This window comes from Pristis pectinata, chromosome 14 (genome assembly GCF_009764475.1).
Source record: "Pristis pectinata isolate sPriPec2 chromosome 14, sPriPec2.1.pri, whole genome shotgun sequence".
Classification (NCBI taxonomy): domain Eukaryota; kingdom Metazoa; phylum Chordata; class Chondrichthyes; order Rhinopristiformes; family Pristidae; genus Pristis; species Pristis pectinata.
In genome coordinates, this window is record NC_067418.1 from 47,186,487 (window position 1) to 47,211,240 (window position 24,754).

The following is a 24,754-nucleotide window of genomic DNA, read 5'->3' on the forward strand; positions in this document are numbered from 1 at the left end:
AGGCACTCCAGCGGCTCTACTTCGTTAGGAGTTTGAGGAGATTTGGTATGTCACCAAAGACTCTTACAAATTGTTATAGAAGTACGGTGGAGAGCGTCCTGACTGGTTGCATCACTGCCTGGTACGGAGGCTCCAATGCACAAGATCGCAAGAGGCTGCAGAGGCTTGTAGACTCAGCCAACTCCATCACGGGCACAACCCTCCCCACCATCGAGGACATCTTCAAGAGGCGATGCCTCCAGAAGGTGGCATCCATCATTAAGGACCCTCACCATCCGGGACATGCCCTCCTCTCGTTACTACCATCAGGGAGGAGCTACAGGAGCCCGAAGACCCACACTCAATGATTCAGAAACAGCTCTTCCCCTCTGCCTTCAGATCTCTGAACGGTCCATGAACCCATGAACGCTACCTCATTATTCCTTTTTTTTGCACTATTTAGTTTTGTAATTTATAGTAATTTTATGCCTTTGCACTGTACTGCTGCCGCAAAACAGCAACATACAAGTCGGTGATAATAAAACTGATTCTGATTCTGGAGAGTTAATATAGAGTCTCTGTGGGTGATTCTTTGGTCTGGACACAACATTTCCACGTCTGCAGGACTCAATCAGTGTCCTTGAGAAACGTTTCCTGCAGTTGATTGCAGGAAATGATGGGATGTCTCAAAGACTCCAAGTTTGTTCCAATGAATTTAGTAGACCCAGGATCGCAAGAAACTGCAGAGAGTTGTGGACACAGCCCAGCACATCACAGGAACCAGTCTCCCCTCCCTGGACTCTGTCTATACCTCTCGCTGCCTTGGTGAAGCAGCCAGTGTAATCATAGACCCCACCCACCCGGGACATTCTCTCTTCTCTCCTCTCCCATCAGGTAGAAGATACAGGAGCCCGAAGGCACGTACCACCAGGCTCAAGGACAGCTTCTATCCCACTGTGATAGGACTACTGAACGGTTCTCTTATATGATGTGATGGACTCTTGACTTCACGATCTACCTTGTTGTGACCTTGCACCTTATTGTCTACCTGCACTGCACTTCCTCTGTAGCTGTGACACTTTACTCTGTACTCTGTTATTGTTTTTACCTGTACGACATCAATGCACTCTGTACTAACTCAATGTAACTGCACTGTGTAATGAATTGACCTGTACGATCGGTTTGCAAGACAAGTTTTTCACCGCACCTCAGTACAAGTGACAATAATAAACCAATTCCAATACCAATAATGATGGCTTTCAGCAAGCGCTGCAGCCATGCGCTGAAACAGCACCCAGCCCTGCAGAGAGAACTCATCAAGCTTCTCTCCAACAGTTGCCACTGCCCCACCTTTTACAACACATACAAACACTTCTTTCATAGACTGCCTGTTGCTTGAATTTACCCATTAGGCGGCTTTCAAACGCGACAGACAGATCTTTTCATTAGAAATTCTGCCATTTGAAAGCTGTCTCCTTTGCTCAGCTCCCACGGCTGAAATCAGATAAATCTCTTCCACTTGCAGGTCACAAGAAATTAATGGCGAGGGTTGGCTTGATTTGGGGAGATTACAGCGCTCACTGAACATATCTATCAGCCGTAGCCCGGAGTGAGCAGAGTTCTCTCTGAAATGTGTTAGAACTTACTGACAATTGTTTCTTCTTAAAACCAGGGCTTAACGATAAGAATTTACATTTCTGACAAGCCTTTAAAACAGTAATACATCACAAGGTGCCTCAATACAATGTTATCAAAGAAAATTTGACACCAACTCTATTAGAAGCAGACATCAAGGCTGGTGTCCAAAACCTAGTGAAAAATTTGCATTTTAAAAACAGCTTAAAAGACAAGAGGGGTGTTATAACAGAATGGTTGGGGCCGTGCTGGACTTAAATCTGATCTGAGCTTTTGAAGATATTGGACTTAAAAGCTCACTGAAGAGAAAGGGTGTGTTTAGTTTCCTGATCACCAAGCCCTGTCCACCCAGGAATTAAAATGATATCCAATTACTTTGTTAAATTCTGTGTGATGTTTAGGACTCCAATTGGTTCTGTCATCTCTGAGGCAAAATTCTGATTGATAGCAACTGTTAGCTGTAGAATATCAAATTAATTGAGAGCATTTTATTTGATAGATCCCTCTGCCCTCAATATCTTTAAAAATTGTTTGCTGGGTTTTCTTTCGTCTACATTCAATGACAATTTTTACTGTTTACAGGTCTGGTTTAATGGCAAGCTGGGATTCTGGTTCAAAAGGTGGGTGAATTTGGGATGTCCAAGAATGTCTAAGGTGAGCTGTCTGTGACAGTATTTCAGGACTATACCAAGGGTGCAAATTGTAGTGGTTGTTAGTCCCCTTCAAGACCTGAACAAGTGTGGGTTCTGGTAAGCTGAAGCAATGGAAGACTGGTGGCTGTTGTAAAGCAGAGGATGGTCCTAATATCTGCTTTCTAATGGAAAATTTGAGCTGAGGGGCAGTGGAAGAAAAGAGAACATGGCAGTTTGAGTGCATGTCAAACTACACACCTCTTTGTAGAGGAAATGGACAGTCAACATTTCAGGTCAAGACCTTTCACTGCGTCCAGATGAAGGGTCTCAACCTGAAATGTTGACTGCCCACCCCCCTCTACAGATGCTGCCTGACCCGGTTTGTTCCTCCAGCTGCTTGCATCTTGCTCCAGATTCCAGCATCTGCAGCCTCTTGTGTCTCCACACCTCTTTGTAAGTTGTTGAAAGGGCCCTGTATGCCAACCTTCAATAGAGGCCAAGAAATTCAAACTCATTGCACGATTTTTTCCAGTGCTGGGGGTTCCAGTTTCAGCTGACATACTGCCCCGTGCTATTTATCAAATTGACTCGTATTGAGCAGGGACTTGTTGATATTCGTCCTCATAAAACGTCAGATTAATGACTGCCTTTAGCAAATTATGGTGCATTTATGTACCCAGCACTCGGGAAACCAAATCCAAACAAAAGGAAGAAGCCTCACATCTCTGCCATTTTAAAGGGATTGTTAACAATTGCTTCCAGGTTTAATGGGGAGGGGGGGGATTGAGTTGGTTGTGTTCAGTTGGGCTGGAGAGTTGACCTGAAAGCATTTGTTTGGATTTGTGTTGGAGGCTCAGTTTTTTTTTCTTTCAAGTGTACAGAAATCTTAGTTGTGATCTCTCTGGGCCTCCAGAACGTGTGGGAGCAAGAGGTAAAAGATCAAGTTCAAGGCCCTTTGCCAATGGGAGGCCAAAGCAGGGGCAAGGAAGGAAGGGCCCTGCCAAAGAGCCTTTTCCCCTTCTGGGGTCTGGAAGCCTCACTCACGTGAATAGGGGAACAGCAGAAGACCATTACATCACTGCGCCAATCCTCTGTGACCTCCATGTGACCCTTCCTCAGCTGCTGCTTCCAAATGGCAAATGGGATGAATTTAGATGGGCAAAAGGGGCGGCGTGGGCTTGATGGGCCGAAGGGCCTGCTTCTGTGCTGTGTGACTCTATGACTCCTGTGATTGGCTGGCAGAAGGCTGCTGACTAGCAAAGGAGGAGGCTGCAGCTGGAGGTCGTTAGCGACTGTAAGGTATGGTGCATCATCCTTCAGCACTTAATGTGGAGTGCTGCCATTGACACAACCAAGAAACAGTCTTCAAACGAAAGCCCGTCCACATGCAGCTTACAAGCAGTAACAAGTCATTTACGATCTGCAGTTCCAGTCTCCTCGTGGCTCATTCCAGTCACAGCCCTGGTGAGGGTCAATCTCAGGAAGTGTTGGAGTCTGGACTAGCTGACTGGCAAACACCAGCAAAGGCAGCATTGGTGTGTCATTGGTGGGTCAGAGGTGGAGACAGTTAGCTGCTGCAAATCCCTGGTGTTAACATATCAAGTGATCTGTTCTGGGCCCAGCACATAGATGCAATCACAAGGAAGGTGTACCAGTGCCTCAACTTTCTTGGAAGCTTAAGGAGATTTTGCATGTCACTGAACACTCTAACAAACTTCTACTGATGCACTGTTGAAAGTATCCCAACTGGTTGCATCACAGTCTGGTATGGCAATTCCAACGCACAGGAACTCAAGAGGCTGCAGAGAGTAGTGGACTCAGCCCGGTCCATCATGAGTACAGCCCTCCCCACCATCGACAGCAGCTACAGGAGGCGCTGCCTCAAGAAGGCAGCATCCCACCACCTGGGTCATGCCATCTTCTCGTTGCTACCGTCAGGCAGGAGGTACAGAAGCCTGAAGTCCCACACCACCAGGTTCAGGAACAGCTACTTTTCTACAACCATCAGGTTCTTGAACCGACCTGCACAACCCTAATCCTACCTCAGCAACGGAACACTACGGACCTCCTCTTGCACTGCCACGGAGTTGTCTCTGATTGTGTCTTTTGCTTTTTCTTTCCACTAAGGTCTTGTTTTAGCAGTCTTTTCTTTATCTCTCTCTTCACTGTCTTTTATGTATAATTTATATTCTTTGTGCTGTATGTGCCTGTTGCAAGCAAGTTTTTCATTGTACCTGTACCTCACCAGATTTGCGCACATGACAATAAACTCAACTCAAACTTGAACAAATGCTGTCATCCTGAGGGAGGGCAGCCAGTTTGCACCTGGCAGGGTCACTGTCAATCCACACAGTGGATTATCAGTAGTCTGAAGAGAGGGCCTGCAGCCAGACCGCTGGAGACCGTGGCTCTATCAAAGGCCATTTGAACCCTGGGATATGGAGCACCACGACAGCGGTTTGAGCTTGCTTGGCAGAGGTCAGAATCTCCACTGCCACACTCAGATGCTCACTGTAATGGAAGCAAAGGCCATTTGGGTCAGCAGTGTTGATATGGAGCTGGCTTTCATCCATGCTGGAATGGATGATTTCCTGAGCCACGTGCAAGGTTAGAACTGCCTCCCCCATGCTCTTTGACATCTCCCTCAGCCTTCCAGGCATCTTTCCTGTAACAGGGCAACCAAAACTGAACATAATATTCCAAATGCAAACTCACCAGCCTCTTGTACAACTGCAACATAACATCCCAACTTCTATAGTCATCACTGGTGAAAGCCAGTGTGCCAAAAGCAAAAATCTACAGAAGCTGGAAATCTAAAATAAAACCGGAAAATGCTGGAAACATTCTTCAGTTATGGCAGCAACTGTGAAGATAGAAACAGAGTTAACATTCCAGTCAATGTCCTTCCATCAGACTTTTCATCCTAAGTCTGATGAAGATTTGACAACATGAAACATTAACTTTGTTCATCCCTCTCTATAGATGCTGCCTGACCTGCTGCACATTTCCAATATTTTCCGTTTATAGTAGCGGACTTGTTGGGAAATGAGATTTGCTGAAACGTTTACTGACCTTGACCATTTGGGTCAGATCATTAAATTTGCCTTTGGCACTGTCTCCAGGTTCTAGGTGGTTCACTTCTGGGATTGGCCTCCTTGGCCATGTCCTTCCATTGATCTCAGAGATATCTTTGGATCGTGGGCAAGGAAGAACCCATCTTCACCCCTTCTACTAACACATTGAGAGCAGCATCCAAACGTTCGGAGAGTTTATTCCCTTGCCTGTGTCAATCTTCCCAAAACTGGACACTGACACTCAGGGGCAGCTGAAGACAACCAGAGCCTTCCCATTAGAGTGGTGAAGGTAACAGTCCATTCTGCACCACTAACTTTCAGCTTGTGCTACTGAGTCCTGAAACCACACCCCGGTAAGTGTGCACTAAAACACTAAACAGTGTAATTGACAACCTTGCAATCATTTCAGTGAGGAAACCACACAAGGTCCAGCTGTGACATGTGCTGGACTGGTCTGGGGCATGTTCCTTGGGGCATGTATCGCTATTCCAGCTTTTCCAGCACCATTTCACCAGCAAGGGCTCCTAACAGGGAGCCCTTAGGGAGCCTAAAACAGGGAGGTAAGGGCTCCTAATTGAGAATGAATTTCTGGCACGCAGCTGCTGACACCCTCCTGCTTAAAATGGGGTCCTTATGATAAGCCCCATCACTACCGTAAACTAGACATAAAGCCATTAAGAGACAGAACTATGCAACTAGGGCTCCCACTGTCTCTACTGTGCCAGTAGTAAGGTGAAGCCCTTCAGCTACTTCACTTCTCACACTGTGAGTGAAATAACTTGTCCTGTGCATTTCTTACTGACAAAGAATCTGAATTTGGAACAGTTTGTTATCTCTTTAAACCAAGCAGCACTAATAATGTATAAATGATTTTGTAATCTCTCTCACTCAACAGGCTGATAACATTTCCCTCCTGCTAACAGCTGTCAGCAGCCCACCGTGTATACAATATAGTTCAAACAGAACTTAAGGAGGCTTCACTCAATCTACAAGTATGATCTCCCTAATTCCACTATTTAAATAAACATATAAATGGTTCATTTAGACGTTGCGGAGCTAGACCACATCTAGCAGGTCTGCATTTAAGTCTCAGTCTGCATTTATCAAATAATTTCTTCTGCACGATTAATTTTTCAAGAAAATTAAGCACAAATCTTTACATCTAGAAGCACCGCAGGAAAACCAGCCTCAGTGACCCAAGCTACCAAACAATCCACAGAAGCACACTGGGCTACACCAGTGTGAGACTTAAAACTCCAACAAGAAATGTAGCCACTGATAATGTTGTCATTTGCACTTACCAACGTCAGAATTACTCCAGCGCTTGGGAGTCACGGTGAAGTCTCAATTACTGCTGCCAGCTTCAGGCTTTTTTAAAACAGTTAAAATTAAGATTGGGCAGCGCCTCCAAGTGCACGTTGCTGAGGCAGAAGCAACAGTGCAATGTTAAGCCCTCGTGCGAAAAGTCTGTGTCCTTTTCTTGCAGTCACACGGGATTCAGCCGTTTTGTGCACTGACAGCTCAGCTCATGCACATACTACAAGTCCAGCAGCTTGAGCAGTAGCCCTACCTCCTGGCAGGAAGCTGTATGTCAAGATTTCTAACTAATCTCACATGACTGCCTGAGAGAAAGAGTGAGAGTGGACTGGAGCTCAGACATACGTGAGCGAGTGGAGGATGCCTCCAGACCTATAAAAGCAGTGCACATTTCCAAAACCATACGGCTGTCAGAACAATCACAGTTGTGTGTGTGCGAGAGAGACAGAAGATCATTTAATTACAGACTTCCTGTGGTCTTGCACTGCTGGCCTAGTCTCTCTCCCATTATAAATTCCAGCCAATGAACAGGCCAACTGTCTACTTTTAAATATCCTGAGGGTTCAATGCAATCATGGAACTTAAAAATTTAGGATGGCGTCCAGGGTGAGCAGAGTTTATAAAGCAAAATGTCTCAGTAGCACAAACATGCCCAATATTTTGGCTGCCACTGTGTATCACTGTCAAGCCATTATGTTGCCTGCTAGACAAGCAACAGAACATTGCCAGCACATGTTACTTGCAATAATTGTAATGAAGAATCATTAACTGGAATAATTAACTTTATGTCTTTCCCTACAGTTGCTGCCTCACCTGTTGAGTATTTCCAGTCTTTTTGGTTCTATTTTACGTTACTTGGAAGTTCCAGGACCTACGTTAAAAATTGGACACCATACTCACATGGTATGAATTCTATCTCATCTTCCTCATTTGTCCTTTTTCTCTCAACTCAGAGGAGAAGTCTGCCTGTAACAGAAAACTAGCACATGAGAATGATATAATTGGTCTTATTTCAACCCATTTTATCTGTTGCAGGTGTGTTTGCCCTAAGAATATAATAAGAGCAGGCACCCCTCAGTCCTTGTGGAGAGCAAGTTCTCTGGGGAACTCTTCAAAGTCAAAGTCAAAGTTTGTTGTCACATGCACGTACATGTATGCACAGGTGCGATGAAAAACTTACTTGCAGCAGCATCACAGGCACATAGCATCAGATACACAACATTCACAAGAAAAGCATAAATTAAACATAAATTATCACAATTTTTACAAGAAGATTACAACAAAAAAAAACAAAGTCCATTGTAATGCAAAGTGGTCACAGTGTTGCAAATCTGAGGAGGTGATTAGGGTTGTGCAGGGTGGTTCAAGAACCAAGTGATCAAAGGGAAGTAGCTGTTCTTGTACCTGGTTCAACATGTTATGTTATGAATCTGTCCTTGCTGAGTAGCATAGATTCACAATATTCAAAACAGGCATTCCTGCGGATCCATGGGGCATCAGAAGCAGTAGAGTTGTATTTATAATTCATTATATTCTTCATTCAACCATTACTAGCAAGTCAAAAGACCAACCCTAGTTCAAACAGAAATGCAGATTTAGTAACAGCTGCGGTGCTGGACGAAATGCATGATAAACAATAGGAAGAACATGCTATTGGTGGAGCTATATAATATCACCACCAACAAATCAGGTCAGATGTGAGGACATTGCAGGGGCTATGTATCACCCTGCCAACCTGCACTCACATATCTCTGTAATTGTGGTGAAGGGGTCCTCTCCGTTGGCCAATTCAATCACAAGTATGAGCTTGTCACCAGCCTTTACAATGACGTCTTTGCCCTGGAAAGGCTGGTCATATGGATGGAGTGTTAAACATGGCAATCACACAAGTGCATGCAGTTCTGTCCCAGGGACTGCATATTACACGTGCTGCCTTTAATAGGATACTTTGGCTATTCATCAGTCCAATGAGTTGCAACAAAGTGCTTAGGAGATCATGCCCGGCAGCGATATATAGGCTGCTCTCATTCACCTCCCTCTACTACAAAAGATCATCTGTGATTAATTCGGCACCACTGAAAGCACTGGGTCACCTGGATAATCTTGGTTCCAACCCGATCACAGGCATCCCCTCTGTCTCTCCACCCCTCTGCAACTTAAAGCATACTTGCTTTCTCAGTTTTCCAACTCAGATGAAAAGGTCATTAACCTGAAACATCAAATCAGTTACTCTCCTCACAGATGCTGCCTGACCTGCTGAGCGTTCCCGGCATTTTCTGCTTCTATTGCAGACGTCCAGCCTCTGCAATGCTTTGATTTTTATATATGAGACAGTCATGAGAGGAAGAACTGTGAGAGTGGACATGGAATTGGGGGCTCTAATCAAAGAGCTCTCACCTCACACATTGTCTTCCCCACCCCCTCCCCTCCCTTCCCACAAGATGCCTGGCGATCTGACAGCGAAGTGACGGGTGCAGGGTGGAACAGTCTATGGCAGGACCTTCTCAAGCTTCAAGGCACTTTGGATGCCAGCCAAGGTCACCTCAACAACTGGGCGGTACTGCAGCTTCACAGATCCAGCAACCTGGGTTCGATCCTGATCTTGGGACCTCCTGAAGGATTGTTTACACATGGCCCAGTGAGATTGATTTAGGTGCAGAAGTTGACAGGTTGATATTATGTTTCTGAGGTTCTGTCACCTTTCACCCTCTCACAAGGGTTAAAATTCCCACTTACGAATACTAAACAACAGAAACTAAGAACATAGCAACATAAGAATTAGGGGCAGGAGGAGGCCATTTGTTCTCTTCAGCCTGCTCCACCTTTCAACAAGATCATGGCTAATCCTTTTCCTCAATCTCCATTCTCTGCCCTGTCCCCATATCCCTTAATTCCTCTAATATCCAACAATGTATCAATCTCTGTTTCAACTGAACTCATTGATTGAGTGTCCACGACCCTCCAAGGAAGAGAATTCTAAAGATCCTCCTCGTTGTCAGGCCTATTCAGCTTCTCCTTTATTTTGAGATTAGCTAAAACTTTATAGAATACTTGTTAGGCCAAGGTGGCTAATCCTGGGTGCAGATGAGGAAAGACGTCAAGTCCTCGGAGAGTAATGAAGAAAAGGCTTACCACAATGGTTCTGGGGGTATGGGACTTCCAGTCATGGGAAGGGATTGGAGAAGCTGGGATTCTCCTTTCAGCAGAGATGGTGAAGGGGAGAGTTGATAAAGCTGTTTAAAGGGTTTTGATAGAGTGTGAGAAGAGTTCAGTATCAGACGTCACAGACTGACGTTAATTGGCGGAACAGAAATACAGGTGGAAATCATGTAATCAGGTTACATTATCTGAAAGGATCATGGTAGCAGATTGAACTGTAACTTTCAAAAAGGAATTTGATAAATACAGGAGGTGCATTTCAGGACTGTGGGACAAAGCAGAGGGCTGGGAGTAATGCGATAGCTCTGTCAAGGAGCTGCTACAAGCTTACTCCTCTGCTGCCAGATTAAACTGTCCCCTGATTTTACAACAGTTTCTCAGGACATCTTTCTAAACTTATTCCCACCAGTGGATGGTTAATATAGCAGGAGCCTGGCCCTAGATGGCTCAAAATGGAGCAGGAGCGTGCAGGATGGCTCTGAGAACCTCACGTCCATGCTTCAGGAGCACACAGAAACCCAAGCAAGTTCAGCACCTCCCCAGCAACCCACCCAGCTGTCACATCAGACACCAGCTGCCCCACCTGAGGCAGAGTCTGCAGGTCCCATACTGGCTTATCAGAGCCCACAGATCTGGAGTGCGATCAAGTCCCCTCAACTCCAGGCAACTGCCTAAGAAGAAGTAACAACCATTCAAGAAAGGGCTCTGTATACTCACAACCTCAGAGCATGAAGGGGCAATGCCAAGTCCATGAAATATCACAAATGTGGATGTCACATTAATAAGTGTAAATGGCAAACACAGTTTTATGTTTACAGTCAATACTTTCTGATACAAAATTAATGTAACATGTGACCTATATAATAAGAAAGATTAAAAAAACACGAGTCAAGAATTCGTAGTGGATGGTAATTGGTGGTTAGCTAAGAATCATAGAAAACGGTCAGAGGATTTTTTTTCCTCTGCTTCAAACTTCTTAAATGTGTTCCAGTTAACCGGGAATTCAGTGGGCACACACTGGAGTGTCATGACTGACTTACAAGCAGAAGAGCAGTTAAATGGTTAAGGAACATTAAGCCAGGGAAGCCCTCTCTGCAGCAGTAACCTTGGAATAGGCTGATCAGAGGATGCACGATACAGTTAGATATCCAAATACCAAGCAACTCATTGGGCTGTTCTCTATGATACACACCAATTGACACCATTCCCCACCCTTCATCTCACTCCAACACCGTCCCCCAACTCCCAAACATCAGGCACAAATTACCCCACCAGATTTAAATGAAAATTGCACAAAAGGGTATGCATGTTCCTAGGAATATCTAAACTGGAACAATCTCTAGGTTGCTTATCAACTATTCCCAAGCCCTTGACTCAGTATGAAGAAGCCAACACAAGATACATCATTAAATGAATTAGAACTGATGGAACAGACCAAATCCCCCAGTAGAGCATGCTCTTTATCTTGCAGTGTTTCCGAATGTGCCAATTCCCAGTATTACTGAACCTCCGAGACATTGGATTACAATGTAAGGATTTCCTGGAATCTCCATGTTGACATATGTTCTTCGTGTTTTTCCAGCCAGCATCTATCAGGACTCTCGCTACTAGTTCCAAATAGCTAGGCCAGACATATAGAATCCCACAGGGTGTGGACATTGTGTATGCAGAAGAGTCTGCAATGAAAATTTTACAGTAGGAACAAGTGATGTTGGCAGATGAAGGGCAGCCACCTACTGCCAAAAGGAGCTGTATGGCTCGTGTCTCTGAAGCCATGCCCAGAAATTTTAACCAACACTTCCAACATCATAGGACCCAAAGATGTTGGAGTATGATTAATTGCTAAGAAGGCTTTGGGCTCCAATCTAAAGCTGTCCTCCTGGCTTTAATATACTGGTGCTTTGACAGAGAGTATCTTGAAACACTCTGATCAGTACAACAGCAAAGTACATGAACATCCATTAGGGTTTTATCATATCTGACCCCTGCAGTCCTGCTGGCCAGAAGACAACAGGTGTAGTAGCTAGTCAGGGCTCCTGTGCCAAAGTGCTAATACATTTCCATATAAAGTGTAACGAATAAGCAATTAACCGTCTTGCATTGGCATTCAAAAAAAGACCCATACCACACCCAATATGCTGAAAAGAATTGAGATCCATTTCTGGTTGTAAATATGGAAAAATGCATGCCAGAAACACAGACGAGAGGGATTAGTTCATAACAGAAAGTAGCAAGCCAGTCAATGAAGCACTTCAAAAAAAAGCCTTCAAAGATTTTCAGAGAGGAAGCTGGAAGACCAGAAATGTTGGAACACTCTCAGAAGTAATCTGATTTAATTTCAGTAACATGATCCACTAATTTCGGTTAGCATCATATACTCTTTGATTTGTTTTATTGCCGGGAAGCAAATGGAATGTTGGTCTTGATTGCAAGAGACTGGAAGCCTTGCTGCATTTGTGCAAGGTCTTGGTGAGAGCACACCTCGAGGGAGCTGTGTACAATTATTCATCCAGACCAGTCCAGACCTGAAACGTCAACTGTCCATTTCCCTCCACAGATGTTGCCTGACCCACTGAGTTCTTCCAGCACCTCGTTTTTTTGCTCTGGACCGCAGCACCTGCAGTCTCTTGTGTACAGTTGCTGTTCTTCAGGTACCTTCTTGCTTTGGACCTGGTGGACATAGATTCACTAGGCTGGTAGTTAAGATGAGGAGGGTGGGAGCAGAGGAGGGAGGAGGTTGTCCACTGATTGTCCTATATTCAGTGGAGTTTAGGAGAATGAAAGTTGATCTCTTAGAGGCCTGCAAGATTTCCAAAGGGACTAAAAAATGTAGACATCGAGAGGCTTGAGGATCTGGAAAGAGAGTACAGGAAGTCCCCGGATCACAAACGAGTTCCGTTTTTGAGTCTGTTCGTAAGGTGAATTTGTATGTAAATCGGAACAGTTACGTACAGTTCACAACTAGCGTCAATTAGTCCTAAATCACTACAAGCTTCAGTTATTTATTGCTATATATTAAGATCCAAATGGAATTTTGATTCCAGTTTCATTATGATTCCACACATAATGTGAAGCAATCTAAAATACAGCATAACTTGTTATCGCCGGGACATGTGAAGACTGTCATCGGTCTTATGTGCGTTTGGTGTCATTCATTACAGTACAGTACTGTGGAGGTACAGTTGCCACATCAAGTGAATTTTGTGTATTTTCCGACTGACAGACAAAATCAACTTAAGGACATCTGTAGAAACGGACCTCGGTCATTACCCGGGGACGACCTGTTGGGGGAGAGCAAGTGCTGGATAGATAGATAGATAGAGAGGGAGATAGCGATAGAGAGAGAGAGATAGAAATAGATAGAGAGATAGATATGGTGGGTGGGGGCAGTGGGAGAGGGGGCTGGTGATCATTCATGGCATCCCTCATCATTCAGAACTCCTCGAACATCCCTGCCCCGAAATAGCGGTACAGACTGTAACACATGAAATCCACGATCCAGCCGTTTGCCACCTCCATCACCTGGAAAAAGTCAACACTGACAGGCAAACCGTTCTGCACCCAATTCCATGCCTTCTCCCCGCCGTTCGTAAGTATGGGCGTTCGTAACCTGGGGACTTCCTGTACAGAAGTCTCAGGATAAAGGAAAAATTCCTTTGAGCAAAGCCTGGTGAATCTTCAGGATTTTCTTAAGGACTATGTGTACTCTGCTACTGAATATATTCAGTACTGAGATTGATAGATTTTTTTGGTGTGAAGGGAATCAAGCAACATGGGGACTGGATGGGAAGGTGGCCTTAAAATACTGGATCAGTATAATGTTATAGTTGGTAGGCCAGATTAGAATGATCACAAGGCCAAGCACTGTATTTCTTATGTCCTTATTGCATAAGAATAGCTCTTACTAAATGATTTCAATGTTCATTCATTGTTGTTTATTTGCAATAGTTTGAAGTAAAAGAGCTCATCAATTTTTGTCAGACCTTTTTTCAGCCGTGACTTACCGTGCTGTGTTCATCCAACATCTCCTATTCATGGAGATACAAGAGACTGTAGATGCTGGAAAATGGAGCAACAGACAATCTGCCGTTGGAACTCAGCAGGTCAGGCAGCATCTGTGGAGGGAAATGACCCTGCACCTGGACAGGGTTGGGATTGCTGCAGAGTAAGCAGACAGCTTACGTTCGGAGGGGGTGAGGGGAGTGCAGAAGTCAAAATGGTGGATGACAAACCCTTAATCTCCTTTTCATATCGTTTAGGTCAAATCTTCCTTCTCACATTCAACCACCCTTTCTTCACACTATCTCCTCGCCTGCTGTGCAAGTACACACCTCCCACTTCCCTCTCCTCTGCAGTGACCATACCTGTGTCCCAATGTGCCAGTTCCCAGGTGCACTGAACCTCCGAGTCAGGTAGCCACGAGCTCCCATGTGTCCACATCCAGCTTTTGAGCCACAAGAGAGTGAAGAATAACACACTTCATCGCTGCCTTAAAATGTGGAAATAAACTTTGCGGATAGTGGGGTATGCCAATTCATTTATTGGCATTGTCCTTGAATGTTTTCCAGGGGCTGTTGAAGATGCATTTCCATGTAGATGATGTCATTGCAGCCACAGTACATTGGTGTTTGACAGCAGTGAACGTTCAGCAGGATCTCAATAACAAGGTTCCTTAATCCCAGAAGATATCAAGTTATTTCACTGGTTTTGCAGATGCCCTCATCCAGGCAAGTGGGGAATTTCCCTTCGTGGCATGATTTCCGCTGAGATGTTGGAAAGGTTTTGCAAAGGCATTATCCGAGTCTCTCACTGCAGAATTCCCAGCATCGAATATGCTCTCGCAGTCACAATAATTGTCTGATCCAAGTCAGTTTCTGGTGACACGCAACATGTTGATGGTAGGGAACTGGGCAATGGAAGTACTGTTGAATGCCACGGGCAAACAGTTAGAGTTTCTCTTTAGGCTACAAATGTCACTTACCAATTATCTGTCCAACCTGAAACATTGTGGGCAGCATGGTAGTGTAGCGGTTAGCGTAACGCTTTACAGCGCCAGCGACCCGGGTTCAAATTCCACCACTGTCTGTAAGGAGTTTGTACATTCTCCCCATGTCTGCGTGGGTTTCCTCCGGGTGCTCTGGTTTCCTCCCACATTCCAAAGACATACGGGTTAGGAAGCTGTGGGCATGCTGTGCTGGCGCCGGAAGCGTGGTGACACTTGTGGGCTGCCCCCAGAACACTCTACGCAAAAGATGTATTTCACTGTGTTTCGATGTACGTGTGACTGATAAAGATATCTTATCTTATCTTACATTGTCCAGACCCTGCTTCCTGCAGGCAAGCACTGCCCCATTCACTCAACCATAATGATGGTGAACTGTCTGCTTAAATCCACTGAAAGGAGATTATCTGCACTCAAATGGCATGTCCAGAGAGGACCTCTCATTGTCAACTCTTGCCTTAATCATTCTCTATCTCAGTCAGGGACTGAATCCACATAAAGACCATATTGTGCAGCGGACAGCAACCAGCAAGAAGGCACTCTGCAGACCATCCCAGTATTTGGATTGTATGTTTTAGGACTGTCTCCACAGTATTGCAGAGGACTCCATGGTTCTCATTCTGAGTTCATCCAGCTGCAGTTACAGGAGCCTGCATTGGAGTCACAAGACAGGAATCCTTTACTCCCACAAGCACCATCCGTTGGTGTAAGATGGTGGCTGAAAGAGGTGGTGAAGGGAGATACCATCACCACATCGGAGAAGTGCCTGGACAAGTACTTGAATCTCCAAGGAACAGAAAGCAATGGACCTAATACAGGTAGGATTAGAGTAAATAGGTACAATGGACTCTGTGGACACTTCAGTGCTGCACCGACTCTGTATGACTCTCTGACTATTCTGCTGACCCCCTGCTCTGGAATTCCCTCCCAGAGCCACTTTGGCTGCCTACCCCTCTTCTTTTGAGATGCTGCTTAAAACCCTGAATGTCTGCCTCTTGACCAGGCGTCGGTCATCTGCCTGTTGTGGATCGATCACCACTTGGAGTCCAGAAGTATAGAAATTACGAGTCTTTATGCAATTGATGCATGGCACAATCTGTGACAAGGGAGTCTCTCAGATTATTAGTGATGTGTCCATACATGCGTATTGCCAGCTGATAGGGGACCACTTTAGCCCACTTACTAGCCGTCCATGTTGTTCTCAACATCCTGCATATAGACCAGGATATATAAATCAAGGTCTTTGCCTTTCAAATGGATCCCACCTCTGAGACATCTGTGCAATCCTCCCTTTAGCCTATCTCCCAATTTGCAATGGTAGCAAAGTAATTGGCATTCTTATGCCCAATGTTCTTATCTAAATGTCCTTGGACTGTCTGGTAGAGTTTAAACAGCACTGAGCTCATGCCTCCCCTCTCCCTGGCCTTCCGATTCTCCTAATTTGGTTAAGCACCTCAGCAAGCTTTGACAAGTTAGTTCATGGTGTTTTAACAGTACAGAGAATATAAGTAAACATAGTTTATATAATTAGTAGGTATATATATACAGTATCTACTTTATTGTCTACCTGCACTGCACTTTCTCTGTAGCTGTGACACTTTACTCTGTACTGTTATTGTTTCTACCTGTACTACCTCAATGCACTCTGTACTAACCCAATGTAACTGCACTGTGTAATGACTTGATCTGTACGATCGGTATGCAAGACAAGTTTTTCACTATACGTTGGTACAATTGACAATAATAAACCAATACCAATATATAACCTCAGCTTATATAATTAGTGATTCTGCACATCCTACACAATCATGATTAACATAGAATATTAGAAGCTGGGGCCAGAGTTTTTTTTCCTAAACCTACCTTCCCACAAACCTGTACCTGAGTATGATCCTTCTTCTTCTCTGGCAGTCCCTCAGGACCAAAGGTGACTTGCTTCCAATCCAGTTTTGTGGTTTCTGAGGCAACTGATGAAGCCAATGTGGGAACGAGAGACTCCTCCATAGATGGGGAGGGAGGTGCCTGACAGAACAAACACGTGGGCAGTTTGAGCGGAGGTGTACTGCTGATTGCCGATGCGTGGACTCAAGGTTCTCAAAACCATCCCGAATGCTCCTTCTCCAGTTGGTGTGGTCATGGGCCAGAGTTTCCCAGGACTCAGAGGGGATATAGCTCTTTTTCAAATGGCGAACATTTTTGAATCTTTTCCTCTGTCGACCTCATAATCTTTTTGCACAACAGAGTTCAAGATAGAGCATCTGTTCTAGAGTCCAGCGTTGGGCATGTAAACGATGTAAGGAACAAACTGCTGGAGGAACTCAGTGGGTCAAGCAGCATCTGTGGAGGGAAATGGATAGTCGACGTTTTGGGTTGAGACCCTTCATCTGGACTCCATCCAGACATTAGGGTCTCGACCCAAAATGTTGACTGTCCGTTTCCCTCCACAGATGCTGACTCTGACCTGTTGAGTTCCTCCAGCAGTTTGTTTTTTGCTCCAGATTCCAGTATCTGCAGTCTCATGTGTCTCCGTGCACACAATATAGCCTGCCAAACAGTGCTGCCTAACTAGGGTTAATACTGGGGCTATTAGCCTGGGAGAGGACCCTGACATGAGTTTGCTAAGAGATATGCAGAACACTGTCATGCCCTAGCATCATCTAATGTGGCTTGACATCAGATTGTTTCTTAACACTTCTATGAAGCACCTTTGTTAAAAACAATAAATGGAAGCTGTTGTTCTTGACATAGTTATTGTTGCACCACAAATTTATTTAAAAAACTGAACTAATCAGAACTTATTGAGTATAGAAGTTGGGATGTTATGTTGCAGTCACTGGTGAGGCCACATTTGGAACACTGCGTTCAGTTTTGGTCACCCTGCTATAGGAAAGATACCATTAAGTTGGAAAGGGTGCAGCGGAGAGTTACCAGGATGTTGCCGGGATTCAAGGGACTGAGTTATGGAAGGAGCTTAAACAGGTTGGGACTTTCTTCACTGGAGTGTAGGAGAATGGGGGGGGGGGGGGTGATCTTATAGAGGTGTATAAAATCATAAGGGGCATAGACAGGGTGAAAGCGCACTGTCTTTTTCCCAGGGTTGAGGAATCAAGAACTAGAGGGCATAGGTTTATGATGAGAGGGGAGAGATTTAATAGGAATCTGAGGGGCAACTTTTACACCCAGTGGTCAGTATATGGAACGAGCTGCCAGAGAAAGTGGTTGAGGCAGGTACATTAACAATATTTAATAGGTACTTGGACAGGTACATGGATAGGAAAGGTTTAGAGGGACATGGGCCAAATGCGGGCAAATGGGACTAGCTTAGATGGGAGACACAAAAGATTCTGCAGATGCTGGAAATCTGGAGCAACACACACAAAATGCTGGAGGAACCCAGCAGGTCAGGCAGCACCTATGGACGGAAATAAACATCAACAGTTTACACAGTAAATGGTTGGGCCCTGGAGAGTGTTGTAGAACAAAGAGACCTAGGGGTACAGATACATCGTTCCCTGAAAGTGGCAACACAGGTAGACAGGGTGGTGAAGAAGGTGTTTGGCATGCTTACCTTCATCAGTTAGGGCATCGAGTCGAGGAGTTGGGATGTCATGTTACAACTGTACAAGTCATTGGTGAGACCACACTTTTACACCCAGTGGTCAGTATATGGAATGAGCTGCCAGAGGAAGTGGTTGAGGCAGGTACATTAACAATATTTAAAAGGCACTTGGACAGGTACATGGATAGGAAAGGTTTACAGGGATATGGGTCAAACATGGGCAAATGCGACTAACTTAGATGGGAGACACAAAAGACTCTGCAGATGCTGGAAATCTTGAGCAACACACACAAAATGCTGGAGGAACTCAGCGGGTCAGGCAGCAGGTCAGGCTGCTTCTATGCTGCCTGACCTGCTGAGTTCCTCCAGCATTTTGTGTTTGTTACTACTTAGATGGGAGTCTTGGTTGGCATGGACGAGTTGGGCCGAAGGGTTTGTTTCCATGCTGTATGACTAAGTCACAGACATTACATCACTTGATTTCTCAGCCTTTTAGGGGTGCAAAGGATATAGTTACTGAAGTTGGTTTGAATCACTTTTAACGGTGTGTATGCCTCTTTCAATTTAACTGTCCTCTACAGCCACACACTTCAACCTATTACACTGCAAAACTCTATCAAATGTCCTGACCTCATTAAAGATTGTCTATGTATCCAAGGTAGTTCCTTCTTTTGTTCTGTCACCCTCTTGATACATTGAAAATGGATTTGCAGCAGACACAATCACAAGCAATCATGTGCTGGGACTGAGGCACAAGAACCCATAGGAACCCACAATTTTTCCAGTAAATAGAGCTCTTCACAGGGAAAGTTTGCAGTTGAAATATTTTCTGGTGGTAGAAAATCCTTTGAAAACAAGTGTTGGTTGAGTTGAAGAACTTAGATTCCCCCATAGTTTTCATTTTTTGCTCTCTCAAGGTTCCAGACAGTACAAAAGCATCATTGAGTTCCTCAGGTCAAGTTCCGTTCAGTGCTGGCCCTAGCACACTGTCACTGATCACTGTGTGAAGGCTCATAGATACCAAGAAACACAGAAAACAAGTCTTCGATTGTTTGAAAACAAAACAGCCCCCACAAGCACAACCTTTTTTCAGTAACTATAAATGAATGAAGACGTGTAGTTTGAAGATCTTACTGCACCTTAAAGTTTTTGAAACAGAGCAGTTTAGAACATTTGGAGCAAAGATCTGCAAGACCTGGAAGACCGAAAGAAGGCAGAAATTGCTGCTGTCGCTCAGCAGGAGCGAGAAACTGAGTTAAAGTTGTGGGTCAAAGTCTGTCTGTCAGAACTCAATTCTGCAAAGCGTCCTTGACAAGAAACATCAACTTTGTTTTTCTCCCCTCAGATGCTGTTTGACCGACTGAGTGCAACCAGAGTGTCCTGTTTTTGTACCTTAAAATGTTTACCAGTCATCAAAAATATCCAGGAAGTAATTTCTCTCTCCCTAATTATAGGCACTCTCTTGTCAATAAATCCTGACACATTATACTCCTGTGTCTCAATAGAGTACAAACTTAGGTTGAGTGCATTCCTTATGAATACATGTACCTGCGCCATTGCCTGATGTCAGTTTCAGTCATTGCTGCAGTTACAAAGAAGGCATCTCGCATTCTCACATTAATACAAGATGGCATGAATTTCATTGCTGTCTGCTAAGCTCACAACCCATTGTGTTTGAGAGCCCAACTATCCACACATTAATGGTAATAAATACAGAAAAGTAGTTAAAACCCATTAGTACAGGTTCAAAATTACAATGTCCTTTAACAAAACAGTGTACTCACTAATTGACTCAGCCGCTTCTTGCTTCTTGTCCCAATCTTGTCCTAACACAGTAATTTCTAACAGTTTCAGTTCAAAGTGAACTTCTAAATTTTTTCACATCTTGAAACAAATCACTTCTCACTGTGCATGATCCAAGAGCCACGCTTGTGTGTCACTTGGTTTTGCCTGGTCTTCATCACGAGTACTGTCTTTCAATGCTTTCAATGAGAGGTAGCCTGCTTCCCCTCTGCCCCTTGCTCTCTCCTACTAGAGAGAGAAAGGGGCAGGGGGGAAGCAGGCTACCTACACCCAACCCTCTCACATCCCCCCAGCACTCAGTTTCTTTCCTCTCTCCCATCCACTCCATTTGCCCATCAGCCACACACTCCTCCCACTGGGTCTCCTCCCCCACTGTTCCCATCTGCTCTCCCCACCTTCCCTATTTGATCCCATGCTCCACCTTCCCCTCCGATCAGATTCCATCATCTGCAGCCCTTTGTGGCGTCCACCTGTCACCACCCAGCCTCCGTCATTATTTCCACCCTTCCCTCCCCCACCTGCCCACCGCCCCTCCTCACCTGGCCAGCTCTTGCTCCGCCCCTTCCCCTCACCTCTCCCCTCACCTCTTTCAGTCCAGGTGAAGAGTCCCAGATGTCGCATCTTGGGAGATCAAACGGCAAGGGAAAGTCCACAGTTAATGGCAAGACCCTTATCAGCATCGATGAGCAGAGGGATCTTGGGCCTAGGTCTAAATAGGCCACACAAGTCGATAGGGTGGTAAAGAAGGCCTATGGCATGCTTGTCTTTATTAGTTGAGGCAATGAGTTCAAGAGTCAGGTTGCAGCTTTATAAAACTCTGGTTAGGCCGCATCTAGAGTACTGCATTCAATTCTGGTCGCCCCATTATAGGATGGATACGGAGGCTTTGAAGAGGGTCCACAAGACGTTTGCCAGGATGCTGCCTGGATTAGAGGGTATGTTCTATAAGGAGAGGTTGGACAAACTTGGATTATTTTCTCTGGAGCATCAGAGGCAAAGAGGAGACCTGATAGAAATTTATAAAATTATGAGAGGCATTGATAGACAGCCAGTATCTTTCTCCCATGGTTGAAATGTCTAATACTAGAGGGCATGCATTTTAGGTGAGGGGGGTAAGTTCATAGGAGATGTGCAGGGTAGGTTTTTTTTACACACAGAGTGATGAGTGCTTGGAATGTGCTACCTGGGGTGGTGGTGCAGGCAGATAAAATAGAGGTGTTTAAGGCTCTTAGATGAGCACACGAATGAGCAGAGAATAGAGGGATATGGACCATGTGCAGGCAGAAGGGATTAGGCATCATTAGCTTAATTAGTTCAGCACAACATTGTGGGCCGAAGGGCCTGTTCCTGTGCTGTACTGTTCTGTGTTCTAAGTATCTTGACCCAAAATGTCAACTATCCATTTCCCTCCATAGCTGCTGCCTGACCCGCTGAGTTCTTCTAGCAGTTTGGTTTTTTTTGCATTAAGTATAAAAGCTGAGTAGTTCTCAAGCTTCGTCTTATACTTGAGACTATTGATAAAACCAGTTGGTTCACTCGAGAAATTTGAGGGCTCGAGGATAGACTCTCAAGGGATGTCTGAAGCCATGGTGTAGGAGCAGCAAGGGAAGGCATTGAAGATGCCTGAATAAAGGAGAACCAGGTGAGAGTGGATCCACCCAGGCAGATAGTGGTGCAGAGCAGATGGAGGAAGCTGGAGAGATCAACTATGTCACAACCTGAAGACAGTCAACTAAACTATAAAGGACAGATTACCTTTGTCACACTTACAAGGATCTGATTAGTGATTTTGATTAAAAAGAAGTGGCTTTGTCACTGTGGCTGGCAGGAATCTGACTGGAGAAAGTCAAAGAAGGCATCCAGACAAAGTTGGTCAAAAATTTGGGAGGTTATTGCATGTTTGATTTTTGACGTTGTGTAGTAGTTTGCAAGTGCGGGGAGGTGATCGAGTCATATGGCATGGAAGCAGGCCATTTAGCCCACCATGGCCACACCAACCAGTGGGCACCCATCCATATTAATCCCACCTTCCAGCATTTGGCCTGCAGCTTTCCATGCCAAGTGCTTGTCAGGACACCTCTTAAATGCTGTCAGTGACTCTGCTTCCACCACTCTCTCCAGCAGTGTGTTCCAGGTACTCACCACACTCTGGGTGAACAACGTCCCCTCAGATTCCCGCTGGGAATTATAGTTATACGGTACAGAAACAGGCCCTTCAGCCCACCTTGTCTATGCTGACCACCAAGCCCTATCTCTACTAATCCCACTGTTGACAGTGTGACTGAGGAGGTGGGTTTCAGGGGTGGAAGATACAGGTGGAGGACATCTCAAAAGTGATCAAAAATTAATTGTATTGAGAGCCACATTAGGTGGTAAGGTTAAAGGAATGGCTGTGCAGGTGGGCTTATGGAGGAAGTGATTAAGAAAGCACAAGGTCAGGGGATTCAGTGTCCAATATAAAGCATCTGATGAGTTGGGATGGATGTTAAAGTTACCAAAGAGAGAAGATGTTCAAAAGAGTTAATAAGGAAGGAAAAGATATTGTGGTATAAATATTTTCATCCTTGTTATTCCCTTTTTTTGGCACTATTTACTTATTTTGTGATTTATGGTAATTTTATGTCTTTACACTGTACTGCTGCCGCAAAGCAACACATTTCACGAGTCAGTGATAATAAACCTGATTCTGATAATCAGATGGGCGGGAGGGAATGCATTTTAAAGAAGTCACTAGGTGACTGTAACAAGGTAGGATAGCCAGACTCTGGAAGTACCAGAAGACTGAGAGGTAGGTCTGTTGTGGCTTGAGGAGAAGAGTAACATGGCCGCTGTGACGATGGCAAAGCCAGTGGTACCAAAGGTGAGAAAATATCATTATAGAAGAAGGTATTGATCTCCTGGATCCAGATTTACACCATGGGGATGCACACAACAAGCTCAAGGACAGAAAGGGTCTTGTTCACAAATGAAAAGTGACAAAGGAGATAGGTAGTGGGTGGCAAAGCCAAGAGGCTCATCATGGGGCAGGGCGACTAAGTCATGAAAAAGATTAGAAAGATTAGCCCTGAGAGGCTTGGAGAAGGGAGCTCAGCAGGCGAGTGGGATGGGGTAGTTGCTGCATTGAAGGAGGCAGTGAAGACTGCTTTGAAGCCCCACTCAGTGGAAGGTAAGAAAGACAGACAGACATATCCAAGCCTAGAACGATGACAGGAGAGAGGGAATGTCAAGGATGGTTGGGGTTGAGCTTTTAGAGCACATAGTCCCTGTGAAGAGGAGAAAAACAAAAAGTGGCATGATGACAAGTGAGAGAGTAGTCAAAGTAAGAAGTTAAACAATAAGAAGTTATTTCCTCATGGGAAGGATGTGGAGGCGTTGGACGGGGTGCAGAGGAGATTTACCAGGATGCTGCCTGGTTTAGAGAGTATGCATTATGAGGAGGGACTAAGGGAGCTAGGGCTTTACTCTTTGGAGAGGAGGAGGATGAGAGGAGACATGATAGAAGTGTACAAAATATTAAGAGGAATAGATAGAGTGGACAGCCAGCGCCTCTTTCCCAGGCCACCAATGCTCAATCCAAGAGGGCATGGCTTTAAAGTAATGGGTGGGAAGTTCAAGGGAGATATCAGAGGGAGGTTTTTTACCCAGAGAGTGGTTGGGGCATGGAATGCGCTGCCTGGGGCGGTGGTGGAGGCAGGTACGTTGGTCAAGTTCAAGAGATTACTAGATAAGCATATGGAGGAATTTTAAATAGAGGGATATGTGGGAGGAAGGGGTTACATAGTCTTAGGCAAGGTTTAAAGGTCGGCACAACATTGTGGGCCGAAGGGCCTGTATTGTGCTGTACTGTTCTATGTTCTATGTTCCCCAGGTTCAAGACCTAGCAAGATCTCGGTGGAATGGGACTGAGAGTTTCCAATAATCCAGAGGAGGAAAAGTAACTCTCATCGGTTTTACTTACGGCTCAAGAAGAAGTAGGCTGGTGCCGGAACCTGGAGCTGGCAGGCAGCCACCTTATGCTGTTTGAAAATCACTCCAGTTGAAATAGGGAAGATCCAGTGCTGTGAACCTCTCCCGTTGGCACAGTTTGGCAGCAAGAGGGACCAGCTGATCCATAACCTGCAGTCGAAACATACATCTGAAGCTGGAGGGAGATCTCTCTCTCTCTCTCTCTCTCTCTGCTTCACACGGAAGTAGACAGCAAACAACTTGAGTTAAAATTAAAGCTGAGAATGCTGGAAACACTCAGCAGGTCAGGTGGCCTCTGTGGAGAAACAGATTTAATGTTCAGACTTATGACCTTTCAGCAGAACAAAAATAACTTGAGTTTGCTGAGAGAACATGCCAAGCATTTAGTACTGTTCTCTGAACTTGGTCGGATGTTAGTGATTGTGTGTGCCGTTGTAAATACCTTGTGTTTGATAAAGCTGTCCTGGTTCTACTCATCCCCCCCTCCTTAGTTGCTTGACCATCGTGTTGTTTCAGCTCTTGTACTGAATGCAGAGGAGACATGCATTGATAACAACAAACTTTTGGCTGCAAACACATTTCCCTTCCCCACCTGTAAGCAATTCCCTGAGGTAGTGTTTGAACGAAG

General features: G+C 44.9%; 1 protein-coding gene across 4 annotated transcripts in view; it reads right to left on the reverse strand.

Moving 5' to 3' along the window:
* LOC127577830 (tetraspanin-18-like) overlaps nucleotides 1–24,135 on the reverse strand; it is a 184,746-nt gene extending 160,611 nt beyond the window's left edge. For 2 of the 4 annotated variants that reach the window (XM_052029418.1, XM_052029417.1), the window contains exon 1: nucleotides 6,622–6,832. The gene's annotated coding sequence lies outside the window, so the exon portion shown is untranslated. Of the gene's footprint in view, nucleotides 1–6,621; nucleotides 6,833–7,537; nucleotides 7,589–24,118 lie in introns of those variants that run through there. The other 2 variants (XM_052029419.1, XM_052029420.1) reach the window with 2 other exon arrangements.
* Nucleotides 24,136–24,754: the final 619 nt, after the last annotated feature.